We start from the raw sequence: 16,798 nt of genomic DNA on the forward strand, positions 1-16,798 counted from the left end.
TTTACCTTTGGTTGCTTTAATTGCGAGCTTTTCTAATGCAGGCAAAGAGGTAATAGAATAATGGTCTTGCATCAAGGATTCAAAGATGCTGATGAAATTTATGTTTGATTGATAAAAAAAAAGAAGCAAAAATAACAGAATTTTATTAAAAGTGCCTAAAAACACCAGAAAATGCATATCTGCTACAATATTCACAGGAAAAAATCTGCTCAAAATTCACCCAAATCACTGATTTTTCACAAACTTCCTGCAGTTATTGCTTTCACTATTTGTTTATTATTTTGTTTATTATTTGTAGAGTTTATCAGTCGTGGACTAGAACTATAAAGTATAGCATTAATTGGACAGTACCTTAATATCGTACCTTTACCTTTCACCGTAATTTGTTCATGCATTATCTTTCACTGAATTCAAAGTTTACATATAGTCATACTTAAAGCAGATAAGCTAAACGGTTATAAATAAGTCTCCTTCTGTAGTCTGTAAAAGCTTATGAGCAGAGTCGTACAGCGCATCCAGTCAAAGGTTGAATTATGGCACAAACACATCAGCAAATGTCAGGGGGGTAAAGAGCAGATTAATAACGACAGCAGAGATCGTCATAACTGCAGGGACACTGAGCTGCAATAAGGTCTGCTCAGCCGGTGAGATGGAGCTGTCTGGAAGAATTACGCTCCTCTTGTGAGACATGTAATAAAGACAGCAGCAGCCTGTAGTCCTTTCATCACTCAAATACTTCTTTCTATTGTCTGCTGCAGCAGATCAAAGGAGAGTCGTGCTTTTTAAAAGTTTCAGAGATCTGGTAAAAACTGACAAAAGTTCTTTGTGACTTATTTTTAGCCACGCTGGTGGCTCGGTCAGTCCATCCATTACTTTCATCACCACTGTTACATTGATTACCGTTTAACTTTGTTCAGATATTTATGTCTGCCAGAGGATGAATACTACTGACTTTAGTTCATCACAAAGTCTCCAAACTACCTGCAGCTTCACCCAGGCCACAAGAGTATATAGGTCACCCTTCAGACCTGAGACTTCCCTGTTTCCGCCAGAACAAAGAGAGGATGGAAGTGAGGAATTCTTCGGTTATTTTGGAATGTTTTTGTCTTATAATTTGGTAGATTGACACGGCAAGTAGTGTTTGAAAGGAACTGTTTTGTTTCTTTATACTAGATTCCTGAGTTTATTCCTGAAAACCCACATTACAGATTACATCATTATCATTTCTTTATATAGAAAAAAATCATCCATCTAACTGTTGAACATTTTGACAGTATATTTTTCAATAAATTGTTGGAAAGGCATCCTGTATCCTGTGTTCTGTGTAATTTCTTCAGGCATGTAGCACCATATACTGTAAAATTTCCCTGATAGCGTAATAACGCCTGAAAATATAATTAAATTTGCACTTAACTTGATCGAAAATTTAATAAAACCCAATAATTTAATAACTTCACCAATAATGTAATAATATCCTGACTGATACTGTAATAACATTTTTATTACATGTTCCGGAGTTTTTTTTCTTTCCAAAACTGATTTTGTAATACTTGACAGATAATGTAATATACATGTTCGTTTTCATTCCAGAGTTCCTCAGTTTGTGTTTTCATGAAAACAACCACAAAACAACAAAACAACTTTCAGTAACAATTAATTTGAAGAGGATATACATAAGAATTCATAACACCTACATACACATTAATGACACCTGACAAAAAACATAGGCCTACATATCCACTCATAAATGGTTATTATATCTCTTACCCAATTTCAAGTGACATAGTCGCCAGCTGACATACTGTCATAGGAATAGTATATTATGAGATTTACTTAAGACCAGGATATTACATTATCTGTCAAGTATTACATAATCAGTTTTGAAAAAAAAAAGAAGTAGGGGAGAGTGGGGTAAGATGTGCCACTTTTTACTTATGTTGTCCTGGAGGTAAGGAAAAATGACACAGAAACAGAATGAAAACATATACCTTTATTTCTGGATGTCTCTCATCAAATGAAATTATCAGAATGCATATCTGACAAAGCTGCCCAAAATAATGACTTCTCAAAAAAAAGTTCTCCTGTGGCTCAACTTGCCCCAGGTAAGGGGTAAGTTGAACCAAGTTAGTGGGTAAGTTGAGCCATCTGGGGGTAAACTGACCATCTGAGTTTTAAAATGTAAACCTGAGCATATTGTGCTAACTAACAATTCTAAAAGTTTTGAACTTGTGAGAACAAACCAACAGTTAGTTTCAGAACCATTTCACCATTTTATCAAAACAACTACTCAATATTCCAACTGTCAAGGTCGCAGGGAAATATGAACTGTTGCTCCCTTCTTGCAGTTCCTCCAGCCTTTTGAGGTTGAGGTAGCTTCTTCAGCACATCACTCTGTGGGAAAGATGCCTCATCCTTTTCCTTGAATGCAAAGGTAGGTCTCTTACTGTCAGTGATCCCTCGGATTCTTCTGAGAAATCTGGCACTCACTTCGTTGCCTGCAAGGCTGTCAACCAAGCCAATGTAATGGTGGCTCCTGCATTTGGATGCAAATTTTACAATGACAAAGTCACCAACTACCAGATCTGAGACATCTGGCTCACTTCTTTCATCGCTGGAGCTCTCATGCTCAGAAGCGTCATCAAATGGGATGGCAACATCACTCTCCTCAGAGCTGCTTTCCACTGTAATTTTCCTCTGGGTTTGTTTTCTCTTAAGCTTTCCTTGTGCTTTGATGGTTCTTTCTGTTTTGCCTTTCTGTTTATTTTTCCGCTCTTCATGGGCACGTTCGATTGCCTGCTTTTCAGGTGTATCAGTCAGGATTCTTGTCTTCACACGCTTTCGGTTTGTTTGTTTCCTAGGCTGCTGACTTTTGGGTAAGGGTAGAATCTCAGTAGGAGACACATATCCAGCATGGTTGGGGTGTGAATCTGTGTCACTTGGTGAAGCACATGCATGGGCAGGGCCTGGTGACGGTAGCTCAGCAGAAAGGGAGGTGGAAACCATGGGTGCATCACCTGCAGCTGCAGGCTGCTGCTCCAGGTTGGGCCTGTCTGACACCATAGATGGCTCAAACTCTGCATCAGAGAAGACTTCTCTGTTGTAAGGGAAAATACCAGTGGATCTGAATCCAGAGGAGATATTCCGTGGTGTCACTGCTGACATGAAAGCCTCATTAACACAGCTAGGGATTTGGTATATGCTGGCTGTTTTGCCTGGGTTGGATCTCATCCAACCATCAAGAGCTCTGTTGTAGTAGGTCTTAAATGGACCATACACAGTCTTATCCAGAGGCTGCAAGCGATGGGATGTGTGGGGTGGAATTGTGAGCATAACAATACCATTTGTTTTTGCTATGTCCAAAGCCTTCAGTGAAATGTGGGCTTCATGGTTATCCAAGATTAGCAGCAGTGGCAGGTCAGGGGAGCACTTGGTCTGCTGAACCAGATGTTCAAGGAACTCAACAAAGGTGTCTTCATTGATCCAGCCTGATCTGGTGGAAGTACCAATTGATCCTGGAGGTGCTCCTGTAATGAAGTGGTCCTTGTATCTAACCCTAGGGAAGATAAACATGGGAGGGACTGCATTACCAGTCGCATTGACTGCACAGACCACAGTCACAAGTTCGCCTCTTTCAGCAGATGTGATGGCGCCCACTTGCTTCTTTCCTTTTTCTGCCACTACCTGCTTTGGTGTCTGTACTGTTGTGACACCTGTTTCATCAACGTTAAAAATCATGTTTGGGGGGAATTTATGCCTGCAAAACAAAGAAAAGTGCAATGACGATAATCAGAATAGTTCAACTTTAAGTAATGCAAAAACATATTTGCAAGTACACACTCCTTAATATACCATGGTAATTATAGCTGGTAAGTAAACGTGTCAGTTTGCTGTATATTTACTTAACTGTAGTTGTCATAAATAGTTATTAATGTTTTCAAATATATGAATTATGTTACCTGTCCATCACCTTTGCGAGATTGTCAAAGAACTCCCCAACTGTAGTTTTATTGAAGGCTGTAGCCCTTCCCAAAGATGTCGCTTCAGGCATACGGCAGGAGAGATGGTGGCGTGCCATAAAATTCTTGAACCAATCTTTACCTAAAAAAAGTAATGGTACTGTATTGAACTATACAAAATAAATGAGATGCCAACCTAATGAGTCATGTTATTTCTTGCACATCCTACCGGCTAAACCTTTCTCTATCCAGTTGCTGGGGGTAGGAATATTATTCCTTTCTGCCAATGCCAAAGCCAGTTCACGGCATTTCTTTGGAGTAAGGCCATGGAACTGCTCCGAGAGCTTCTTGATATGCTCAGCTAGCTCCTTCTCCACCTCCTCTGAGAAGACTCTCTTTGCTTCTGCTGTTCCACGGTACCCTACTGTTTTCACTTCCTTTACCTCCCTCTTTTTCACGTATCTCCTCAGTGTTGACCTGTCAATATTTCTCTCTTTTGCCACTGATCTGATGGACTTTCCGCCCTTAACATCAGTGGCTGCTCTCTCCATCTCTTCAAGGGGTGTTGAGCCCCAGCTTGTTTTCCTCTTGTAGGTTCTCGGCATGATACCTTTTCTACAATGGTTAACATATGACAAACACACCAAACCAGTTGAGTATACTCAATTGAAATATCATTTTATATGTCAGAGACATAACTGAATTTCAGTGCCTTATGGTGGGGTAAGTAGAACCATTGGATCAATTTACCCCATAGCCTTTGGCTCACTTTGCCCCATAGCCACCATTTTGGAAAAAACGGGCTAGCTTAGAAATTCAGGCTAATCTTAAGTGAAGTGATTCACATGATTTTATACGTTAGCAGATCACCAACATGTATAATATATAATTTTAGACCTGGATAAATTTGTTTTGACATGACAATGATTTTACCTCATATGCAGCAAATTTACTATGACAAGCAAAAAACAGTTTTTTGTGTAAAAAAATACTTACCACTTCTCCCATGTGCTTCTCTGCATCACAGCAAGATGGAAATGATGTGTACTTCCTGAATTTATGGTCACATGACAAAACATGTGCACAGTTACCTAGATACAAGGGGTGGGTCAACTTACCCACTGGCTCATCTTACCTCACTCTCCCCTAATGTCCTGAAAATGTCATAAAAATGTTATTACACTATCAGTCACAATATTTTATTACTTTATTGGTGAAGTTATTACATTATTGGGTTTATTACATTTTCGATTGAATTAAGTGCAAATTTTACTACATTTTCAGGTGTTATTACATTATCAGGAAATTATTACATCATAGGGTGCTACAAGGCACCATGAAGTTGATGTTTGTGATTCTGAGAGAAATGTCACCTCGGGTCTTCTTAAATTGAATGAACTGAATGTCTGGCTCTGGCCATGTTGTTCAATACTTTGGTTTAGCACCAAGGAGACTCTTCACTTCAGACATTTCATCCTGTCAAAGGAGGAAGCTGCACAGGTGCATTAACAATGGCTGCATTCCAGTCCCAGTCGCAGGGCTGTGGCTCTGTGCATGCTCAATCGCTGACTGGGACACGCAATGGAATGGAGACATTGTTATAACTTGTAACTGCTTTTCAGCTTCAGATGTATTTCTAGTATTCACAAATGTCAGTACACTGCAAAAAAGCCAACTTGTATTTTTTGGCCTAAAACAGTGATTTAAGTTGGTAAAACTTGGAAATATAAATTACTGACATTTAGGGCAATAATGTAAGTTAGCACAACAAAGGAAGCCAGTTGTCTGCTCAAAAACAAGTTTGTGAGTTGTTGTTACTTATATCTTTAAGTTGGGGTTCACAACAAGGGACAATAGTTCTGATAACTCTTATTTCTTTGTTGTGAAATGCGGGAAAGCGGTGAAATTCGGTCATTAGCGAAAGCTAGTGGCTAACTGATGCTAGCGGCTAACTGATGCTAGCGGCTAACTGATGCTAGCGGCGCTGCTTGTTACAGCTACAAGAGTAGCCATTAGCATGTCAATGCTAACTCAAAATTGTGGTAGCAACATTAGCTGACATTTCATATCGGCGTTACAATTGAATACAATGTAAAATTTTACAATGTAAAATTATAAGTTCAAAAATCTGAATTCAGAGTTGAGCAAACTAAAAAAAAAACAACTTAAAATATTTAGTTTAATTGTCCAACTTAGAATTTTATCGAAGTTTGTTGCCTTGAAATTTTGAGTTCACCCAACTTTTCCTTTTTTGCAGTGTATGGTTACAAGATGGTAAACATTAAACCTGCTCAACTCCAACCTGCTGTCATTTGAGGATGCAGATATGAGCATTTACTGAACTGTTTACATTTCTCTACACTGCTACAAAAAAATCTTCAAAAAAAATAACAGTAAGCAACCGTCATTTATTTTACAGATAAGTTCTCAAAAAATACAGATAAAATATATATATAATGTTTACTGCTTTTTATAATTTCTTTTTAAATTTTTTTAAACATTCAACTTGATGTTTTACTGTAAAAAGCAATATGTGTATTTTTCTTTTTTTAACATATAATTGCTGTAACACTGTAATTTAACATTCCTGTAAAAAATCTATAATTTCCCACTGTATTACTTTACAGAACTTTTATTCTATGGTAAATATATGTAATAAAAGGTATTTACTTTTATTAATGGCATTGGCAATTAATGGAGAAAAATACAAGAAAACCCTGCAAAATAATAATACATTTCTGTAAAATAACTATCTTTCTTTACAGTGTATTTATCAGAAACCAGGAGAGTACATAGGGGAAATCCTTCCCTCCAGACTTATATAATATACATTTACAACGTCCCATTGATGTTTCCTAAGATATAAAAACATATGGCTGATCGATTCAAGAAACATCCCTGTGTGCAATTCTTTATGACATTTTTGATTGCAGAGCACAAAGTATTGATCACGACTGACCATTTCACAGCTGTACATGAAATGTGTTTTCCACCTGAATGGCTCAAAGAACCATTAAATGGAGGTTATATCGCTGCAGCCAGACAGAATAACTTAAGTCTGTTGATTTAGACGTCTAAGCCCAAGTTTTCTGGCCTCTAACTGGATGTGCTCTGACACACATACAGTGTCTTATGCCTTATAGACAGTAAATAGACCCATCATCTGCCTAGTTAAAGTATCCTTTTCACAAAGCTAGCACATGTACAACATCATCATTTTCACTTCCAATTACTAAATCCTGTTTTGCATTAATCAGGCAACAACAATACAGCAACACAATAGTGAATGTACCAGATGCAACATCTCCAACACTATCCCACTTTTGACATGTTTGTGAAATGAATCAATTATGTGTATTAAGAGTTGTTGTTGCCTCATGCTTTTATACATCCTGGCAAAGGGAAGAAATCAAAATGTTATGAAAAATTGTACTCATTTTAATCCAGCACTCATGTCAGCTTGCTTAAAATACATTAACGACGCATGAATCATTCATTCAGCCCAGTCACCAGAATACATGTTGGCATTGGATGTTTCTATCTAACTATCTACATTGGATTTAAAAATAAAATTTAACTTGCAATTGGTGGGGTTAGACTGTTAAGGTCCAAGCCAGTTTTATAATGGACTCAACCAAATGGAGCAACATGTGAGTCTACTCCGTGGGAATTATTGTGGAATTCATTTAGATTAGTTTAGATTAGACCAGTAAGACTCTTGTTTGATAGAGCAAAAAAAAAAGGTTTGCACATGGAACAGACCCTCAACTGTAAAGTACTTATTAAGTTGCTCTGCTGCACTTTTTAATATCTATATTTTTAACTTCCATTTTATACACTGAATGCTTTTAATATGTTCATTTTTATGTCTGTTGATTGTGGAGCACTTGGTGCCTGTAATTTCTTTTTTGTAAAGCATTTGTGCTGCATTTCATGTGTTAACCCTCCCTATGCTGTTTGTTTTTTCAGTAACAGCAATAACCTGGGGCATGTTTAATGATGCAAAAGAGACTAAAAAATCCCAATAAAAATAGTTTATATTTCATTAATAATTCCATAACTAACCATTTCAATCAATATTTAGAATATAATTCACTTTTTTTCATAAAATATGCATGTAAAAACTTGTTTTTATGTTCGTTGAAAACACCTACATATAAAATACAATGGCTTTACATGACATTGATTTTTAAAAAAATTTAAAACTTTTTTTAAACTTTTTTCTTTTACTGAAAAAACATTTTTTTTAATAAACTCTGAAATGGGTTAATATGACCCGCAACATAAGAGGAGGGTTAAAGGTGCTATAAAAATAAAGTTGATTATTATTATTATTATTATTATTATTGTTATTACAGTTTTTAACCAAAAATATGTGAACTATCAACGTTCGATTGTGACATGTGAGAAGAGTTGATTAACCCTCTGGAGTCACCAAACACGATGACGTGATCAAATCACATGACTTCCTCATGACGATATAAATGTTTCCAAAAACATGTATTCCAAACACAACTTCCAACATTGGGGCGAGAACACCGCACTCCTGCTTTAAAGTCTTGGATCCCATCCACCATCTAAATTTTTGGCTCGCGAAAACGTTGCAAATTCACGTCTGGGTGGTTTGCAGAAAAGTACAATGCCAACATATTTGGCTGGCGAGTCAGCTGAAATAATTTCCTATTGTTCATCATTTGAATAGAAAATACAGCACAGGGTTTTAATCAGTGATCTTCGCAAAAACTACGGAGAGATTTTAGATCAAACATGAAAGATGGACACACTGCATAATTAAATACACAGCTTTTACACAGTGATGGTGACACAACCAGTTAGAGATACAGACAGTCAGGCTTCTAACACAGAGGAATTATGCATGAACACTCTGTTGCAAGATTATCAATCTATTGGTCGCGGAAAATTATGATTCAAGGAGCACGCCTATGTTCCTCTGCTTCACATTAGACAGCACTTACATATTGAATTCTCATACATACAATCACACATGCAATTACATAGAATTCCAGAAACATATGCAGGATACACGCTTCACTTTTCTGATCTCAGCCTGTTTTAATCAATAAAGTTCTTACTCAGGTGTGTTGATCCCTCTCAGAGTTTGGTTTTTCTGTGCACTTGATATTCTTTAATGACTCTTAATGTAACATCTCAGACAATAATATCGACTGAAAAGCAAACATGCAGCAAGGCCTCAGGAAAGAACAAAGTTCACTGATTAGCACCAATCAATATCAAAATGTTTGCCATGATGAAAGCTTTCCAAATCGACTTAAGCATTCGTTCACATGTGTTTTATAATGACCCACGTTTTTGCCACATTCACATTTATGAATTAATACAAATCTGACAAAAAAAACTGTAAAACACCACACATGGCTGGATTGCACTGTTCTAGATTTAGATTGGTAAATTGTAAATGTAATGTATGAAACTACTAGCTCACTGCAGTAGTAAAAGAAGTACTCAGGTATTTTAATTAAAGGAGAACTCAGTGTTTGTTACAGGTCAGAGAGGCAGCGTAGAATAAAGAGCGAGAAAGTCTGCTGAGGGTGGGTCAAACAAACGCATGAGTTTGACACAGGAGAACCCTGTTTATTTCCTGTGTGAGACCATAGACAGGAGCTGCTTGCACATTTGGAGTCAGAGTCTGCCTGTTATTGGCTACATGCCCAACCGATTCTTAGTCAATCACAGCTGTCAATCATGAGGTCAAACACACATTTTATAGCCTCAAATAACTCATAAAAACCAAACTACATTAACCCTTTTTTTTTTATTTAACTTTCTGACAGTCATAGGTTATGAAAGTTTCCATTTGAAAAAGTAACCAAAATGAAGCTTAACATTGTGATATTTATTTTAAAATCACTTTATTCTTCATGTCTCATTTAAAACATCAAGTAAAATGTTTGTAAAAACTAGATCCTGTTAAAAACATTAATTTCTGTGCTCCTCAATAACACTGTAAAGACATGATTGATTTTTTCTGAGATGAACAGTCACGTGACAAATATTCGCTGAAAATCAGACAGAACTGCAGGCTCTTTACACAAAGCTGAGGGGAGAGGACAGGAGAGGTTTTAAAAATGCAAACACTTTTTTCACATAATTACACTCTTCTAGTGTAATATCTCTGACTGAATCTGACTGGACTGGACTAGTTAGAGCAGTTAGACTTGCATTGTGGGTAATGTAGGGGCCTATTTTGACAACTTGAAAAGAACTGAGTGGAACAAAAGACAAACATACTATGTAACATACCAGAAAGAAAAAGATTAATTATGTTCCAATGCAAAGCGAAAGATACCAGAATGTTCACCTACATCCAGTTGCATTTTGCAGTACACAAGAATCACCATATCACCGATATATGAGCCAGGTGCAATGTTATGAAGTAGTATGTCCCAAATAAATGCATACTAAATGAAAGACTGCACTTCTTAAGGGTGGCTGCAGTTTGAAATAAAGTAAAAAGTATTTGATTTGGAATGCAACATATATCTTCAGTTTCATGTTTTACCAAACATCTTTCCATTACAAGATGTTTTGACAAAAGCAGCTTTAATGTTAAGTTAAAAATAGCATGAATGGTTCCTGAAAAACCATGAAACTCATTCTGAAAAGCTTTTAACCTAAATAAATCAAACGATATCCAAGAGCAGAGACATGTTGACTCCTTTTGTGATGAAAGGACTGAAATACCCTGTAAATGTCAGTAAACAGGCTCTGGAGGTTTGCACAAATAAACACACAAAGACTTGTTCACCTCCTGTACATGCACACATACAGCTACACACATCTTCATCTGCCCTCCATCTCTTTAATCTACAGCACAGGATAAATGCACAGGCCGTCTCATAGCAACCTTGCCTTAACCTCCACATATTATAACCCCCCTGATTCTGAAGGACTTAAGGACTCTCTATAAAAGGTTCAGCAGGGTCGGAAAAATATGTGACATATGTCAAGAAGCAGAAATGCTGTATATATTTCTTTGCACTATGGCAGTCCTGCAGTATGTGGTATACAAATGAGAAGACTTCCTTTAAGATTTAAAACTGGACGGGTGGATATTTGATGATGTGCATTAGCTCATAACTCATAAATACAGCCCCTTGAGGGTTTTATGATGCTTAACATCAATAAATTCAAAGTAATAAATGGAGGATTTGCTTTTGCAACACTTGTTGGTGAATACACTTGCATGGACACAGTGGTTGTGTCACACTTTTCAGTATGCAGTGTGTTCATAGAGACAGAGCAACATGCGTCATACTGTAAAGACCATGCCCACCGGGGAGGAAACAAACTATCGCTCTCCATTGACTTTGAATTGAAATAAATATATAGCAACAAAATAGGAATTGAGTCACTGTGACCTTGACAACGAGTCACTGTTTTGATGATGTGTAAGGTGAATAAGTGAAGCAAGACTTAACTTGGACATTAAAGACTGGTGACTTAGATCTCAATTTGAGAACCAAAGAACATACATTTTTCGCTAAATCAGTGAATTCTTTTAAGTCACTTCTCAAAACACATTTTTTAAAGACTTGCATTCACGTGATGTTGGTCTTTTTAACGTGTGTGGTATTTTTTCTTCTTCATTGTTGGTTTCTTATTTTTTGAGTTTTATCATGCTTGTTCAGTCAAAGCACTTTGTGAACACCATTTTTAAAAGGTGCTATATATATAAAGGTATTATTATTATTATTATTATTATTATTATTTTTGCTATATTGAAGGCTAACAGAATAACAGCGTTTAACTGGAAGAACATTGATGCACATATAGTTGGTTCATGGATCAAAGATTTAGCACAGTGCATGCCAATGGAGAGTATATCATTTACATTTAGTCATTTAGCCACTTTTATCCAAAGCGACTCACAGGAAAAAAAGGGGAACAATCAAGGTATAGTGCAATAAGAGCCATTAGTGCAGCAATAAGTGCTAGTGACAATTTGTTAAGGAGTAGAACTGTTTCGTGGTGCTTGGAGAGAAGATGCTCTCTGTATAGTTTTTTTAGACAGAGAGAGGAGTGCAGGAGGAACACTCAGACAGGTCAGGATGATTAAAGAGTCAAAGCAGCGAAGAGAAGAAGAGGAGAGAAGAGTAACGTCACATGCTAATTAGCTTGGTGTCAGAGAAGGAAACTAAGTTTATTGTCTGTTTTTTACCGTCTCACTTATGATTTAAGTCACACATACCTGTTTTAGACCACCAAACTCCATCCATCTGAGGAGGAGGCCGGAGATTATTCCAAATCTAATATTCACAAAAACTTGTCTCTGTTGTATGTTGTCCTGCCGGTCCTTCTATCAACCAGGCTCCAGTTGTTTCATTCCCAGCTTTTCTTTCAGAATTATCCTTTGAAAAGGTGTTTCCAAAGCTGTCGCAGCCGCCATTGTAGTAACTAACAGCAACAGGAAGTACCTGAGCTCTTACCTGTGCAGCTGCAGAATATAGCTGGGATAGGCTCCACCCCCCCGCGACCCGATTGCGGATAAGCGGTTAATGGTAATGAATGAATGAATGATCGCAGCACGGAAACTTTCCTAGCCTATGATCCATTCGAGGACTGTCGGAAAGTTCAAATTCCGACGATAAACTGCGTATTTTTGCAGATCTTTTTAAAGACAATCATACGTTTCATACATTGCTGGGGTTCAAAAGGGTAATAAGGGTAGAACTTGCTAACAAAACACACTTTTGTAAACATTTTAAACATAACTGATGACTTACTTTGTATAAAATAAAGGACTTTATGTCTTCCTACTTCCTGTTACCTACACTATAAAAAAGAAACAAAACAAAAAAACGGTAGTTTCCAAACACTTACCATCAAATAATAGTTAAAAAAAAGTTACATTTACAGATCATTTCTTTAAAAATACGTATAATATTCAGTTAGTATCTCCATTTGATATATATATATATATATATATATATATATATATATATATATATATATATATATATATATATATAATACCTATTTATATTATTTTTTATACTTTCGATGTTGGTGGTCAATGTTTGGCAAATTTTGCTGTTTTTTTTAAACAATTTTTATATATGTTTTTTCATTTAATTAAAGCTGTAACTGTAAAAAAAAAAAAAAAAAAAAAAACCTGAAAGGTGCCTTGGTTTTACATTACCCAATATGATAAGAATCTTTTGTAATTTTACATAGAACTGACTGTTAAATAATACTGTAAATATTTTATATTTTTATATTCATTATATTTATTTACAGATTTCAACCTCCATGGGTTATGGGTAATATGTGTAATAAAAGTAATTTACTTTTTTTTCATGGCATTTGCAATAATTGTAGAAAACAACAACAACAACAACAACAACAACAACAACAACAAACCCTGTAAAATAATACAGTGAATGTTTAAGTTTTGTGGGAATTCATAATGGTAATTACATGTTGAAAACTAGGAATAATAACATGGCATTAAATGAAGGCGTTAAAGGCCTAAAATTAGTGGACATGGCATGCTATTTGTAGGCCATGACGTTGACGTTCCCTTCCCCTGTGCTTTTATGTAAATGTCAGACAAAGAAGAAAAAAAGGAGAAAAAAAGAGGAAACTTTTGTTAGTGCAAAGAAATATAATTTTCCAGGAAATTAGGCTCACTGAAACTTTTTACACTTTTAAAGGAATATTCAGTAAAAAAAGAAGAAGAAGAAGAAGAAGTATCATAATCTGCAGATTAACACCTTTGCTGTGAAAGTGCTGGAACAAGAAATCAGATGTGGTTTAATGATCTACTGCCTCTCTGCTTTGTGTCTGCTTGCTGCATTATGTGAAGGAGCCTTTAGATTAGACAGATTCATCCAAACATGTGAGGATAAATGGACAAGATATAATAAACAGTCTCTTCAGGCAGCGTAATGAGCTTCCTGAAACAACTCGAAACACTCTGGCTGCCCTTTGATTATTTGTGCTGTTACTAAGAAGACAGATGCGGTGAATAAATTATTCATTCTCACAGAACAACAGCTCTTTTTGTTCTCTATTATCAAAACAGCATTAAAATATATAAAACTAGCTGTTACTCACTGTATGATTTATTCATGATTCTTAAAAAATACAGATTTATGTGGAGAAGCTGCTTGTTGAGATTCATCTGTGATACACATGCTGCTCTATTTAGTTAATTTCTCCAATGCAGCTCTCTAAATAATCCCTGGCTCTTTTTTTCTTCATCATCAGATTGTGCTTCAAGATAGTGGTTGTGCTGTTAAATATGAAGATGTAGATTTTAAATTAACATAAAGTAAAAACAAGGTTGTTGGAACAGTTTCCTCACTAAAATGGCTGTGACTGCTTGAAAAACATAATAATAAAAATGAAAAAATAACAATACCACACAATTAAAACAAGAAAAAGTACTCATTAAGCAGCATATTAACATTAACTATATGTTCATTTAAGTGTGCTGGTTGATAGATTCAGTTGCATTTGGTTGGTTGAATACTAAGTATTTTTTAAGAGCAAATGCTCCAGTCTTTTAACTCAAATATAGAAAAATCCTGACCAACTTGCACTTGTATTGTACCTTCTCACACTTCTTCCACCAGAGAATAAATTACACTCATATTGTTTGCAACATCAAATATTTTCACTGCATGCTTTGGGGGAAAATAATCCTAAAATGTCTGTGACTGTCACTGCAAAATGTTTATGAATTGTTGAATTATTTCTTTGTCATTCTGAAAAAGGAGCCCTGTTAGACCTCACCTTGCTGGATATTTTCTGCAGAACACGGAATAAATCTGCGACCTGACAAGTCCCTGTTGAGAACTGCCATTACTGAGCAAAGCATGCTGTCAAACAACAGGACGAAATGGTCCAACCTGCCACTATATGTCAAAGTTGTTGCTTTAATAGCAGTTGTATCTCTGCATAAAGTGGCCAGCATCACTTTGAGTCACCTCTTGAGTGTCTGCCTGGACACTTGAGTTTAGGTTTCTTCTAAATTTGACACACAGAGCAAAGGAAGTACGATTTATACGGTTTGAAAAGGGATAGTTCAGATTTCTTTTAAGTGAGGTTATTTCCCCCTTGGTGATCTGATGTTCTGCCTGCTGGAAAGCTGAAACTATTTTTCTAGTTTTTGACTATTTTTATACACTCAAATAAAAAAAAAAAGCCAAATTCAGCACCAAATGTGTGGAACAAATTGTATCAACACAAAGAATACTGCTACAACTTACAACACAGTTGGGCATAATGGACTTCAGAAAGCCAAACGTTAATGTTCTGAACCATTATACACCTAAATATGTTAACCTAATTGAATAATTTATTAATTAAGTCATTTTTGTTAGAGATCCCTAGAATGGTTTAAGGGGTTAAGATCCTCCATCCTACCAGTTTGGAGAGGCAGTCAGGAGTACTGATATTCAAGCTTAAACATTTTTAGCCACCTAAAAAACACCCACCTACCAATAACACTTTTACTGCATGCTATATTTAGAATATTTTAACGGCTTTACCTTGCTTTCAGACAATCCTGTTTAAGTTTACAGCCACCAGACTCCATTGACAAGAACAGTCATTTTACTTCACAGAACGTAAGAGTTGCTGGTCTACTGCTGCCTCGATTAGTTAGTTAGTTTGTGTTATTGAGTGAGTTTGATGACTCCAAACTAACCCTTTAAAACATAAAAAATACACAATAACATAAACCATCAAGGTAGCGTTGGGTGTCTAAAGTATTGCTGCTGCCCCCATCCACAGCAGCACATAGTTTAGTTTCTGTGTCGGTACTCCTGCCTGCTTCTAAAAACCTAACCTGTCCCTTTAAAGTTTTCTGGTGGAAGTTTTGCAAAAATATATGTCAGTTTGTTCAAAATGTTGGACTGACGTTGAAATTAGGAAAGAAATATACTCAGCAAGCACAATCAATCCTTCAGTTGCAGCACTGGTTTTTTTTTTTAATCTGACATTTAGTACAATAAATCAAAACCCCTAAAACAATAAATTATTGATCCATGTTGTCACATCTAAGAGCTGAAAAGAAAAAATATAAATAGCTGCTGGAGGTTTAGCAATATTTTTGCTGTAGGTCCTGTGGCGTCTCTTTTATCATAAAAACTCCTTATATGGAATTTATCAACACTATACAGCCTGCACAAAGTCCAGAGGGAGTTCAGTGCTTTATACATTATTCTGGACGTGACTGAGAACATGACTCCTTCATTAGAAAAAAACACAGGCAGGGTTGATTTTTGACAGTAACCTTGCTCTATAGCTGCATTTAGCTCCTACAAATGCTTCACGTCAATATGTTTAGCTATTGATATTCATGTAATTTGCACGCTAAGGTGTAGGTGTCTTTATAGTCTACGACTGCAACAGGGAACAAAGGAATGATGTGCTCAATCGAACATGATAAGGTATAGGCTCATTAATGCAAATTAAAGCAAAAGAGAAATGTAAGTGGGTCCTTGAACTGATTCATCTGTTATTCAGCATTTACAAACATGTTACTGCCACACTTTCAAATCAGTTTATGTAAATCTACATTTTATAATTGAAATACCGAATGAATACTGTCAAAATGTATTTTAATTCAACACACAACACTCCCACGAATAAAGAGAATGTATACATATATTACGGTTGTATCTACATGAAACTACAAAGCCTGTTTACAAAATATGTTTAAAACACGAGATCAAACAGATACAATATACAGAATAGTTAAATATACTGAACAGATCATGAAAGGGATTTATACATGGGTCCAGAGAAATGGAGAGCAGTGATGATGGAGGCGACAGCAATATGATGGAGGG

The sequence above is a fragment of the Centropristis striata genome, chromosome 5, assembly GCF_030273125.1.
Source record: "Centropristis striata isolate RG_2023a ecotype Rhode Island chromosome 5, C.striata_1.0, whole genome shotgun sequence".
Taxonomy (NCBI): domain Eukaryota; kingdom Metazoa; phylum Chordata; class Actinopteri; order Perciformes; family Serranidae; genus Centropristis; species Centropristis striata.